This window comes from Humulus lupulus, chromosome 1, assembly GCF_963169125.1.
Source record: "Humulus lupulus chromosome 1, drHumLupu1.1, whole genome shotgun sequence".
Lineage (NCBI taxonomy): Eukaryota > Viridiplantae > Streptophyta > Magnoliopsida > Rosales > Cannabaceae > Humulus > Humulus lupulus.
Window position 1 is genome coordinate 134,731,297 of NC_084793.1, and position 10,817 is coordinate 134,742,113.

A 10,817-nucleotide genomic window follows, 5' to 3' on the forward strand; every position below is an offset into this window, starting at 1 on the left:
GGCGGACCTACCACCCCTACACCCTCAATCTCGCAAGGGAAAGGAATCGATGAACAACACCAATTCCATGTTCGATAGGCTCGAGAAAGATGCACAACCTCAGGATCTAAGAGAAGTCATCAATAAGAGAACCAGCACTCAAGAGGGGGTACCTAGGACGTCTACCCCACCTGGAGCAGCGATCCCACCAATAGTGCAGACTCAAATAGTGCACTCACCATGCCTATTCAGGGCCTGACAAAGAAAACTTCTGAAATCTAGCTAGCTCATAGAAGTGGGAGTCCCTTCAGTGCCATGATTCAAGCTACTCCACCACCACCAAAATACAAGACCATAAAACTTCCAACATACACTGGGAAGGAGGACCCAATACGACACATTGGAAAGTTTGAGGATTAGATGGACTTACTCGGTGTGGAGCAAAATATAGGTGCAGGGTATTCCCTACCACTTTCTCTAACTCAGCTCAAGAATGGCATTGGAAATTCAAACCTGGATCCATCACTTCCTGGGAGCAGTTCAGGAAGGAATTATGCAAGGTCTTCAGTGTCGAACAGATTTAACCAGTTTATGCCAATCATCTAGCTAACATCAAGAAGAGAAGGATGAATCCCTGAAGGACTACATCCAAAGATTCATGAGAGAGGCAAACTGAGCATCCACAGTAGGATACGAAGGGAATTTCATTGCCATCTTGATAGGGGTAATTTATCATAGTCCCTTGTGGGATGGCATCCACAAGAACCCCATCAACATCTTGCAGGAGTTCCTAGATTGAGCAGACAAATACATGAAGCTAGATGATGCTATCATAAAGGAAGAAAAAGGCATAAACCATCTGACTACTATCAAGGTAGGCAAGAAAAACGCAAACCCTCAGGGCAGTAATGGGGGAAATGGTAAGAAGAGGAGGACCTCTAGGGCTGAGTAGAGTAGAGAAAAGAAGGATAAGTCAGCACCAACTGACAAACAGCTTAAGCATTAGCCCTACCATCCCAGGTTAACCAACTATATTGTCCTGACTACATCAAGGGTTGCGATTTATTTGGAAACATACCAAGGGGTACCATAACGAAAGCACCACCCTTACGCTCAGAAGGAAAGAGGGACAAGAACAAGTTTTGTCGTTTCCATAATGACTATGGGCATGACAAAAAAAAGTGCAAATAGTAGAAGGATGAGATAGAGCTTCTCCTCCAATCAAGAAAACTCTTGAGGTACTGAGTCAAGAACGAAACCCCAAGCAGGAATCTAGAGTTCAGAAGGCAAATGAGTCCACCACTAGCGCCAGCGGCTATGGACTTCACATTGGATACCATATGTGGGGGGCCCCAATTAGCAGAAAACAGTAACAATGCTCTTGAACGATATGCGAGGACCCTAAGACATGAGGTAATAGGGTCTACCTAATGCATGGCAGTCGAGGAACAGTCTCCAAAAAATCTGAAGTATGAAAGTTAAACTCTCACTTTTACAGAGGATGACGTCAGGCATGTGAGGTACCCCGACAATGACCCTCTGGTCCTTACCATTCAAATTGCCAAGGCCTGAGTGAATAAATTCTTGGTGGATACGGGAAGCTCAGTAGATATCATCTACAAATCATCCCTCGAGAAGATGAAGCTCATGGTCAAGGACCTGACACCTTGTTCCCAAGTGATATTTGGGTTTACGGAAGAATGCCTAGAACCAGCAGGAACTATATCAGACTACCTGTCATGATGGGGGATGCCCCTAGGCACGATACTGTGATGACAGAGTTCCTAGTGGTAGATTTATCATCGGCTTAAAAAGTAGTGCTCGGGAGACCCATCCTAGTGGATAAAGTCTATCTGGAATCTGTCTTTGAAGTTCCCCACAAGTGTAGGACAAGGATGCGTACTGGGTAACCAAAGGGAGGCATAGGAATGCTCTAATGCGTCAGTGATCAAGGCAAAGAAAGGACAATGCGTAAATAACATGGTAGTAACCTGCTGTAAAAGGAATAAAGGAACCGATGAGGTTGTCAACATGGAAGTTGACATTGAAAGAAACACTCTACTGGAGTCGGGGGCTCTTTTTAATGAAGATTTGTTATTATAGCAAGTTTCCCAAAGTGAGGGAAACGACATCGATCCTCACTTTGGGGATGATGTCATGGGGGTAGGACCAATCGAAGATCTTGACAAAGTCCTACTAGATGAGGAGGAGCCGACTAGAGTAATCAAAGTCGTGAAGGAGCTAAAGGTGGAAATTAAGGCATGGTTGGTAGAATTTTTGAAGAAGAACGAGGACGTATTTGCCTGGTCACATAAGGACATGGTTGGAATTTCTCCGTTCGTGATAAGCCATGTCCTCAATGTGGACAAAAAATACCCACCGGTGCAACAAAAGAGGAGACTGCTTGACAAAGACCGCTCTCAAGCCCTAAAGGAGGAGGTCGAGCAACTCAAGGAAAAAAAATTTATAAGGGAGGCCTACCACCCAGACTGGGTATCAAATCTCATGCTGGTCCCAAAACCAAACGGGAAATGGAGGCCATGTATGGAATTCAAAGATCTGAACAAGGCCTGCCCCAAAGACTGCTTCCCACTACCCAGAATAGACCAACGGGTCGATGCAACTGCAAGACATGAAATACTCTCGTTCATGGATGCATATTATGGGTATAATTAGATAAGTATGCACCCTCCCGAAGAGGAGCATACTAGCTTCCAAACAGACAAGGGATTGTACTGTTATAAGGTAATGCCATTCAGCTTGAAGAATGTAGGAGCCACCTACCAGCGTTTAGTGAATGGCATGTTCCGAGACTTGATCGGCAAAAATATGGAGGTATAAGTCGATGACATGTTGGTAAAGTCCAAAGAAGCTAGAGGGCATGTTCAAGACTTTGAGGAATGCTTTGCAATACGTAGAAAGTATATCATGAAGTTAAATCCTCCTCTTAAGTGCTATTTTGGAGTTGGTTCTGGTAAGTTTCTCGAATATATAGTCAACTCACGTGGAATCGAGGCTAACCCCGAGAAGATTAAAGCATTGATCGACATGAAGTCACCTGCCACAATCAGAGAAGTGCAAAGCTTAATAGGGAGAGTAGCTACCATCAGTAGGTACATATCAAAGTCTATGGACAAGTGTGTCCCTTTCTTTAACTTATTGATGGGTAGCAAGAAGATCCAATGGACTGAGGAATGTGAGAAAGCCTTCCAAGCCTTGAAGGAGCATCTCGCTAAACCTCTCGTCCTAGCGAAGCCAATTGATGGTTGTTTACCCAAAAATGGTTTTTGATGACGTGGTAAAGATTATTTACATGTGGATTGACACGTGGCAGAATTAAAGGGCAAAGGTGCTGTTCGACTATCGACTAGAAGCGCGCCTCATCGTCAGTGTAAATTTTTTATACGACCAGGCTGGTCGTGAAGCCCGATTTATTTCCTTCTTAAGTTGTAATCTAATATTAACTGCATTTGAATATTTCCTCATAATGATCCTTGATACGAGATTGTTAAGGAAAGATAGGACACGTTAGCATGTGTAACCCTCCTTGAGCCTATAAACACGCATGAAATAGCTCAAGGAAGGGACTTTGAATTCAGGAGCTTTTTTGGCTTAAGATTAAGAGAAAAAGAGCTAAAGTGAGTTGTCACCATCTAATTGTATTACGTCTAAGGTTTGTGAAACTCAAGAACCATAGTTCTTTGATCACGACTTTAAGATTCAATAATAACAATATCACTAAGTGGACGTAGGTCATTACCAATCACTGGGGCCGAACCACTATAATTCCTTGGTGTTTTTTCCCTTTCCATTAGATTATCCTTTCAAGTGTCGTTCCATATCCTGTCGTATTCTTGACTCTATGTCGTTGGCTAATTCAAGGGTTAACATTCTGGTGCTTTCATTGAGAGCTTGTGAAAGAATCTAATGGCAAAAAAATCCAAGAGGACAGGACAGACTGCTGGCGCTGCATCATCCCATCCTCCTCCTCCAAATGTGGCTAAGGATGAACCATACTTGGAGTTTGATGAGGAAGAGTTAGATTCTGAAACCTTGAAGGCAACGCTGGGGGTGTTGCAGGATGAGTTGGCCAATCTGAGGGCCAATCAAGAGAATGCTGTAGAGATAATGGCATTGCTGCAAAGAGAAATAGAGCGCCAGCGGCAGGCTGAGATGGATCGTCGGCAGAGGGATGCCATGGCCGCCCTTGAAGCAGCCATCCAACTGGATAGGAATCAGGTTGCGCCAGCCTCCCAGCCAGATCAGCCACCAAATGAGCCACCCCAAAGGGGTCCTAATCCTAGTTCTCCGCTCCAGCCTGTAAGCCCACAAAGGCCGGAGCAGCCTCCTGTGCCTCAGGATGATGTCCCGCCTAGGGATCCTGAGCAGCAGCCTCCATCTCAGGTTGGTCGAGGCAATCCCCAGCGCCCGAGGCAGAATAGGACCGGGCAACCGCCCCACAGCCCTAGACGCCCAGGGGATGAAGAGCCGCATCCACCGAGCAGAGGGCAGTGTCCTTCTTCCAACAGGGGGAACTCTGAGACAGGCTCTGCGGTCAGGGGGCCCCCATGGCATGACAATGCACAGGGTCCCATCGACCAATGCAGGCCTCCCCCTGATGCCCAGGAAATGCCAGCTCCAGGAGGCAACAAAGTGGATAGCCGGTCACACCATAGTCAGCCACAATTCAAAGATGGCTACGACTACAATGAAGTTGATTCTGGCAGAAGAAATGCTGGTCGGAGGAACGAAGAAAGAGGTGGAGGCAAAAGCCCCCCACCTAGAGAAGACCAGCCAGCAGGCCATAACGCTGGGGGGCAGCCCAGGCAGCAGAACGTCTTTAGTCGGTTGGGAGCCAGTGAGCAGCGACGAAGAGATGATGATCTGAGGGACGTGCTTAACGACTTCCGTGAAAGGCACGATGAGTACATTCCCCTGGCACCAGTGGCCCCAACAATCCCAGAAGCTATTCAGGCTCAAATCGATGCCCTGAACCAGGCGGTGCAACAGCTGGTTGGGGGGCGAACATCCCACATTGAGTACGATCGGAGGAGAGGCACCCCTTCGTACAGAGGATTGCTGTGGCTAAAACCCCCAGTAAATTCATGATGCCAACACTACCAAATTTTGACAGGTATGGAGACCCGGTATCTCACGTTAATTAGTTTGAGATACAAATGGATATACAAAAGGTGTTAGAAGATGCCCGCTGCCGCATCTTCCCAGCAACACTGTCTGACACCGCCCAAGAGTGGTTCTTTAAGTTCCCTCCTGCTAGTATAGTATCATGGGAAATGTTCGTAAAGGATTTTTATGGACAGTTCTATGCGGGACGCATGCACCCCACTAAGGCAAACCAATTGGTCGAGATACGCCAGAAAGAGGGAGAGCCCTTGAAGGAGTATGTTCAGCGCTTCATGCGAGCTGTAGCTGAAGCCAAGACTGTGGGCGATGAAGGCAAGATGATGGCCCTAACTGCTGGGGTTAGACACCATTCACCCCTCAAGAGCAACCTCAGAAACAATGGGGTAAGGAACACCCAAGAGTTCTTAAATCGAGCTGAACGGTACATCAAGCTCGAAGACGCGATTTCCAATGAAGGGAAATTGCCAACAAAGGACAAGGGGCCCAAGGAAGAACCCGCCAAAGTCACCAATGGGTCGGAAAAACCCAATGGCAATGGCAAAGGCAGCGGGAATGGCAATGGTAGAAATGGTGGAAAACGGACGAACAGCGAACCCTCAACCTCCGAGAGTAAGCGCCCCAAAGGAAATCGGTATGAACTGAGATTCACCAACTACACTACCCTTGTTGAAACCCAAGCTGAGGTCTACCAGGGGACTAGCTCAAGTGAGCCCTACAAATGACCCGCACCTATAAGGAAAAATATCTCTAAGAGAGATACCACGAAGTTTTGTCATTTTCACAACGACTACGGGCACGACACTAACGAGTGTAACCAGCTGAAGGACAAAATTGAGTTCTTGATAAGCCAAGGACATTAGAGAAGATATGTGTGAGCCGCAGGAGGTTCTCAGTGAGAGGCTCAAGGTGGCAACAAGCTGGCGCCTGGACGCCAACGCTAGCCACCTTTACAGCCAGCTCCTGTTGCAGGCACTCTACTCACCATCTGCGGAGGCCCACATCTTGTAGGGGATAGTGGGAAGGCAAGGGAACGATACGCTCGAACCCTGCGCCAAGACCAGGACATCGAGATGATGAGTGTCGAGGATCGATCACCAAAAAAGGCTCAAACAGAGGAGGAACTAATAACCTTATCTGACGACGACACCCACCACGTGCGATTCCCACACTCCGATCCGCTGGTCGTGGACGTACAGATTGCAAACATGATGGTGAAAAGGGTGTTGGTCGATACAGGAAGTTTGGTCAACATCCTATACAAGTCTTCGCTTGAAAGGATGAAGTTGTCCGTGAAGGGCCTGGAACCATGCAACCAAACCATTTATGGTTTCTCCAGAGAAGGGCTCGCCCCAATAGGGTCGATTAGACTCCCAATTATAACAGGCACTGCACCTGCTAATAGGACATTACTCACTACTTTTATAGTAGTTGATTGTCCTTCAGCATACAACGCTGTAATCGGGAGACCAATTTTGGTCGACCTACAAGTCGTCACCTCGATATGGCACCCCGCCATGAAATTCCCAATAGACGCAGGGATAGGATGCGTATTAGGAAACCAGAGGAAAGCGAGGGAGTGCTACAATGCCTCGATCACCAAGGCAAAGAAGGGTGTATCGAGAGACACCACCGTAAAGGAGTTGCAAGTGGTGACTAATGTCCAAGCCCACTCGGGTGAAAATGTCACCAAATAAGGCGTTGCCCAAAGTGAGGATAGGGACTTAGATCCTTGCTTTGGGGATTTTGAAGAAGAAGTGGGACCCATCAAGGACCTTGAAGAGGTCCAACTCTATAAAGAAAATCCGACCAGAGTTGTGAAAGTTGGTAAAAACTTAGAGACAACAACAAAACAAGTACTGGTGGAGTTTTTAAGGAGGAATCAGGAGGTCTTTGCCTGGTCTCACAAAGACATGGTTGGGATAGATCCTGCAGTCATCAGTCTTGTCCTAAACATCGAGAAAAGTTTTCCACCAGTACAACAAAAAAAAGGCTTCTCAACAAAGATAGATCAAGGGCCTTAAAAGAGGAAGTCGAGAAGCTGAAGGAGAATGGGTTTATCAGGGTGGCATTTTATCCATCGTGGGTCTCTAATCCAGTACTAGTGCCCAAGTTGAATGGAAAATGGCGTACGTGCATGTATTTTACAGACCTAAATAAAGCCTGCCCCAAAGACTGTTTCCCACTCCCAAGGATCGACCAGCTGGTCGATGCTACTGCAGGGCATGAGATCCTCTCCTTCATGGATGCATACTCTGGGTATAATCAAATTAGTATGCATCCCCCTGATGAAGATCACACTAGCTTTCAGACTGATACAAGGCTCTACTATTACAAAGTGATGCCCTTCGGTATGAAAAACGCTGGTGCGACTTACCAGAGACTCGTCAACCACATGTTTAAGGAGCTGATCGGCACAAACATGGAGGTCTATGTCAACAACATGCTAGTCAAGTCGAAGAATGCAGAAGGGCATGTAAGGAATTTGCAGGAATGCTTCAACGTCTTGAATAAATATCGGATGAAGTTAAATCCCCTAAAATTCTCCTTCGGAGTGGGATCAGGGAAGTTCTTGGGATTTATAGTTAACTCGAGAGGAATTGAAGCCAATCCCAAGAAAATTAAAGCCCTGGTCGATATGAAGTCGCCAACAAAGGTCAAGGATGTTCAAAGTTTCACCAAAAGAATTACCGCTCTTAGTAGATTTATTTCAAAGTCAACAGATAAGTGCGTCCCATTCTTCAATCTACTTAGAGGCAATAAGAATTTCGAATGGATAGAGGAGTGCGAACGGGCCTTTCAAGCACTAAAAACACATATGGCGCAACTACCCATCCTGTCAAAGTCGGTCGATAAAGAAACTTTGTTCATCTACCTGGAAATCACGGAATACGCGAGTAGTGCCATTTTAGTAAGAGAAGAAGAAGGCGTGCAAAAGGTTGTCTACTACGTAAGCAAAAGGTTGATTGCAGCAGAACAGTGGTACCTGCTTATCGAGAAACTAGTCTATTGCCTAATTTTGGCCTCTAGGAAGCTACGGCCTTACTTTCAAGCTCATCCAATTACGATCTTGACCAACCAACCTCTTCGACAAGTCTTGCAAAAACCAAAGGCTGCCGGTAGATTTCTAAAATGGGCAGTCGAACTCGGGCAGTTCGACATGTCTTACTTACTGCGAGCAGCGATAAAAGGTCAAGTCTTGGCTGACTTCATTGCGGAATTCACTGAACTTACGAATGGTGAGCAGGCTAAAGAGCTCAACGTGCCTGAATGTCAAATCCAAGCACCCACGTGGAAATTATTTACAGACGGTTCTTCTAACGAGTGCCACGCTGGGGCAGGAGTGATATTGATAACGCTAGAAGGGCATCGATTTCACTATGCAATCAGATTTGACTTCACTGCTTCTAACAATGAGGCCGAGTATGAAGCACTACTCGCTAGATTACGGTTAGCCAAGGATATGAATATAAAAGTGCTCGACATCTACAGTGATTCTCAGCTGGTGGTAAATCAAGTCATGGGAGAGTACTTGGCGCGAGGTTTAAAGATGGTTTCCTATCTGAACAATACAAAGGATCTATTGGCTCAGTTCGACAAATACAGTCTCCAGCAAGTACCTCGCGATCAGAATTCCAACGCGAACGCTTTGGCCAAATTAGCAAGTGCGAAGGATGCGGATACTCTGAACGTAGTACCAGTCGAGCGACTATCTGTACCAAGCATCCAAGCAAAGGAGATTGCTCTGGTCGCAATAAGTAAACTTGGGGTCAAATGTTTACCCAAAAATGGTTTTTGATGACGTGGCAAAGATTATTTACACGTGGATTGACACGTGGCGGAATTAAAGGACAAAGGTGCTATTCGACTATCGACCAGAAACCTGCCTCATCGTCAGTGTTAATTTTTTATACGACCAGGCTGGTCGTGAAGCCTGATTTATTTCCTTCTTAAGTTGTAATCTAATATTAACTACATTTGAATATTTCCTCATAATGATCCTTCATACGCGATTGTTAAGGAAAGATAGGACACATTAGCATGTGTAACCTTCCTTGAGCCTATAAATATGCATGAAATAGCTCAAGGAAGGGACTTTGGATTCAGGAGCTTTTTTGGCTTAAGATTAAGAGAAAAAGAGCTAAAGTGAGTTGTCACCATCTAATTGTATTACGTCTAAGGTTTGTGAAACTCAAGAACCATAGTTCTTTGATCACGACTTTAAGATTCAATAATAACAATATCACTAAGTGGACGTAGGTCATTACCAATCACTGGGGCCGAACCACTATAATTCCTTGGTGTTTTTTCCCTTTCCATTAGATTATATTTTCAAGTGTCGTTCCATATCCTGTCATATTATTGACTCCGTGTCGTTGGCTAATTCAAGGGTCAACAATGGTGAAGTACTATTCATCTATTTAGCAATCATCGAGCATGCAATCAGTGCTACTTTGGTGAAAGAAGAGAACAGGGTACAACACCTTGTGTACTATATCAATAAAAGGCTAGTATGTGTGTTGTCTAGGTGTCCCCCTCTTGAAAAGCTAGCCTACTATTTAGTAATTACCTCTTGAAAGTTGCGTCCATACTTCCAAGCTCACTCGATCCAAGTCCTGAGAGATCAACCGATACGACAAGTTCTTCAGAAACCAGAGGCCTCGGGATGATTACTCAAATGGGCAGTGGAGCTAGGACAGTTTGATATCACATATCATTCAAGGACGGCGATAAAAGGACAAGCATTGGCAGACTTCATAGTCGAAGGCACTAACCTTGAAGACCCTTCCTACCAATCAGAGAATGGAAATACCGAGAAGGAAGGAGATACTCTCGTATGGAAGCTATATGTTGATGGAGTTTCCAATGAACACAACTCAGGTGCATGAATCATATTGATTACTCTAGATAATTATCAAATCCATTGCGCTCTCAAATTTGGATTCAATGCTTCAAACAACGAGGTTGAATACGAGGCATTGCTAGAAGGATTACGCTTATCTTAGGATGTGCATGCACAGTCCCTGGAGATCTTCAGCAATTCCCAACAAGTAGTGTACCAGGTACTGGGGGAGCATCAAGCTAAGGGACTTAGGATGGTGCAGTACCTGAACAAGGTAAAAGACTTGTTGACACAGTTCAAGAGATACATGATTACACAAGTCCCAAGGGAGCAGAATGCCAATGCTGATGCCTTAGCCAAGCTTGCCAGTGCCAAAGATGCGAACACCCTGAATGTCATTCCCGTCGAATACTTGGCAGAAAGAAGTATAATCGAGCAGGAGGCACTACCTGTTGAGTTATGAGATACATGGATGACCCCTATTATTAATTATCTCAACCAAGGAGTAGTACCAAGTGATTGGAACAAAACAAGGAAGTTGGTGAGACAAGTTGCACGATAAATGATAGTCAAAGGGGTCCTATACCGACAAGGGTACTCCCTACCCCTGCTAAGGTGTGTTACACCAGACTAGTCAAAGTTGTTAATGATCGAGGTACACGAGCGGTTTTGTGGAGATCATGCTGGGGGGCAGAGCCTATCAAAGAAAATCCTAAGACAAGGATACTTTTGGCCAATGATGAATGAAGACTTGGAGTATGTCAGAAGATTCCACAAGTGTCAGATGTTCTCCAAGATACCCCAGGCGGCACCTAATGAATTAACACAAATGCAAAGCCCTTGGCCATAATGT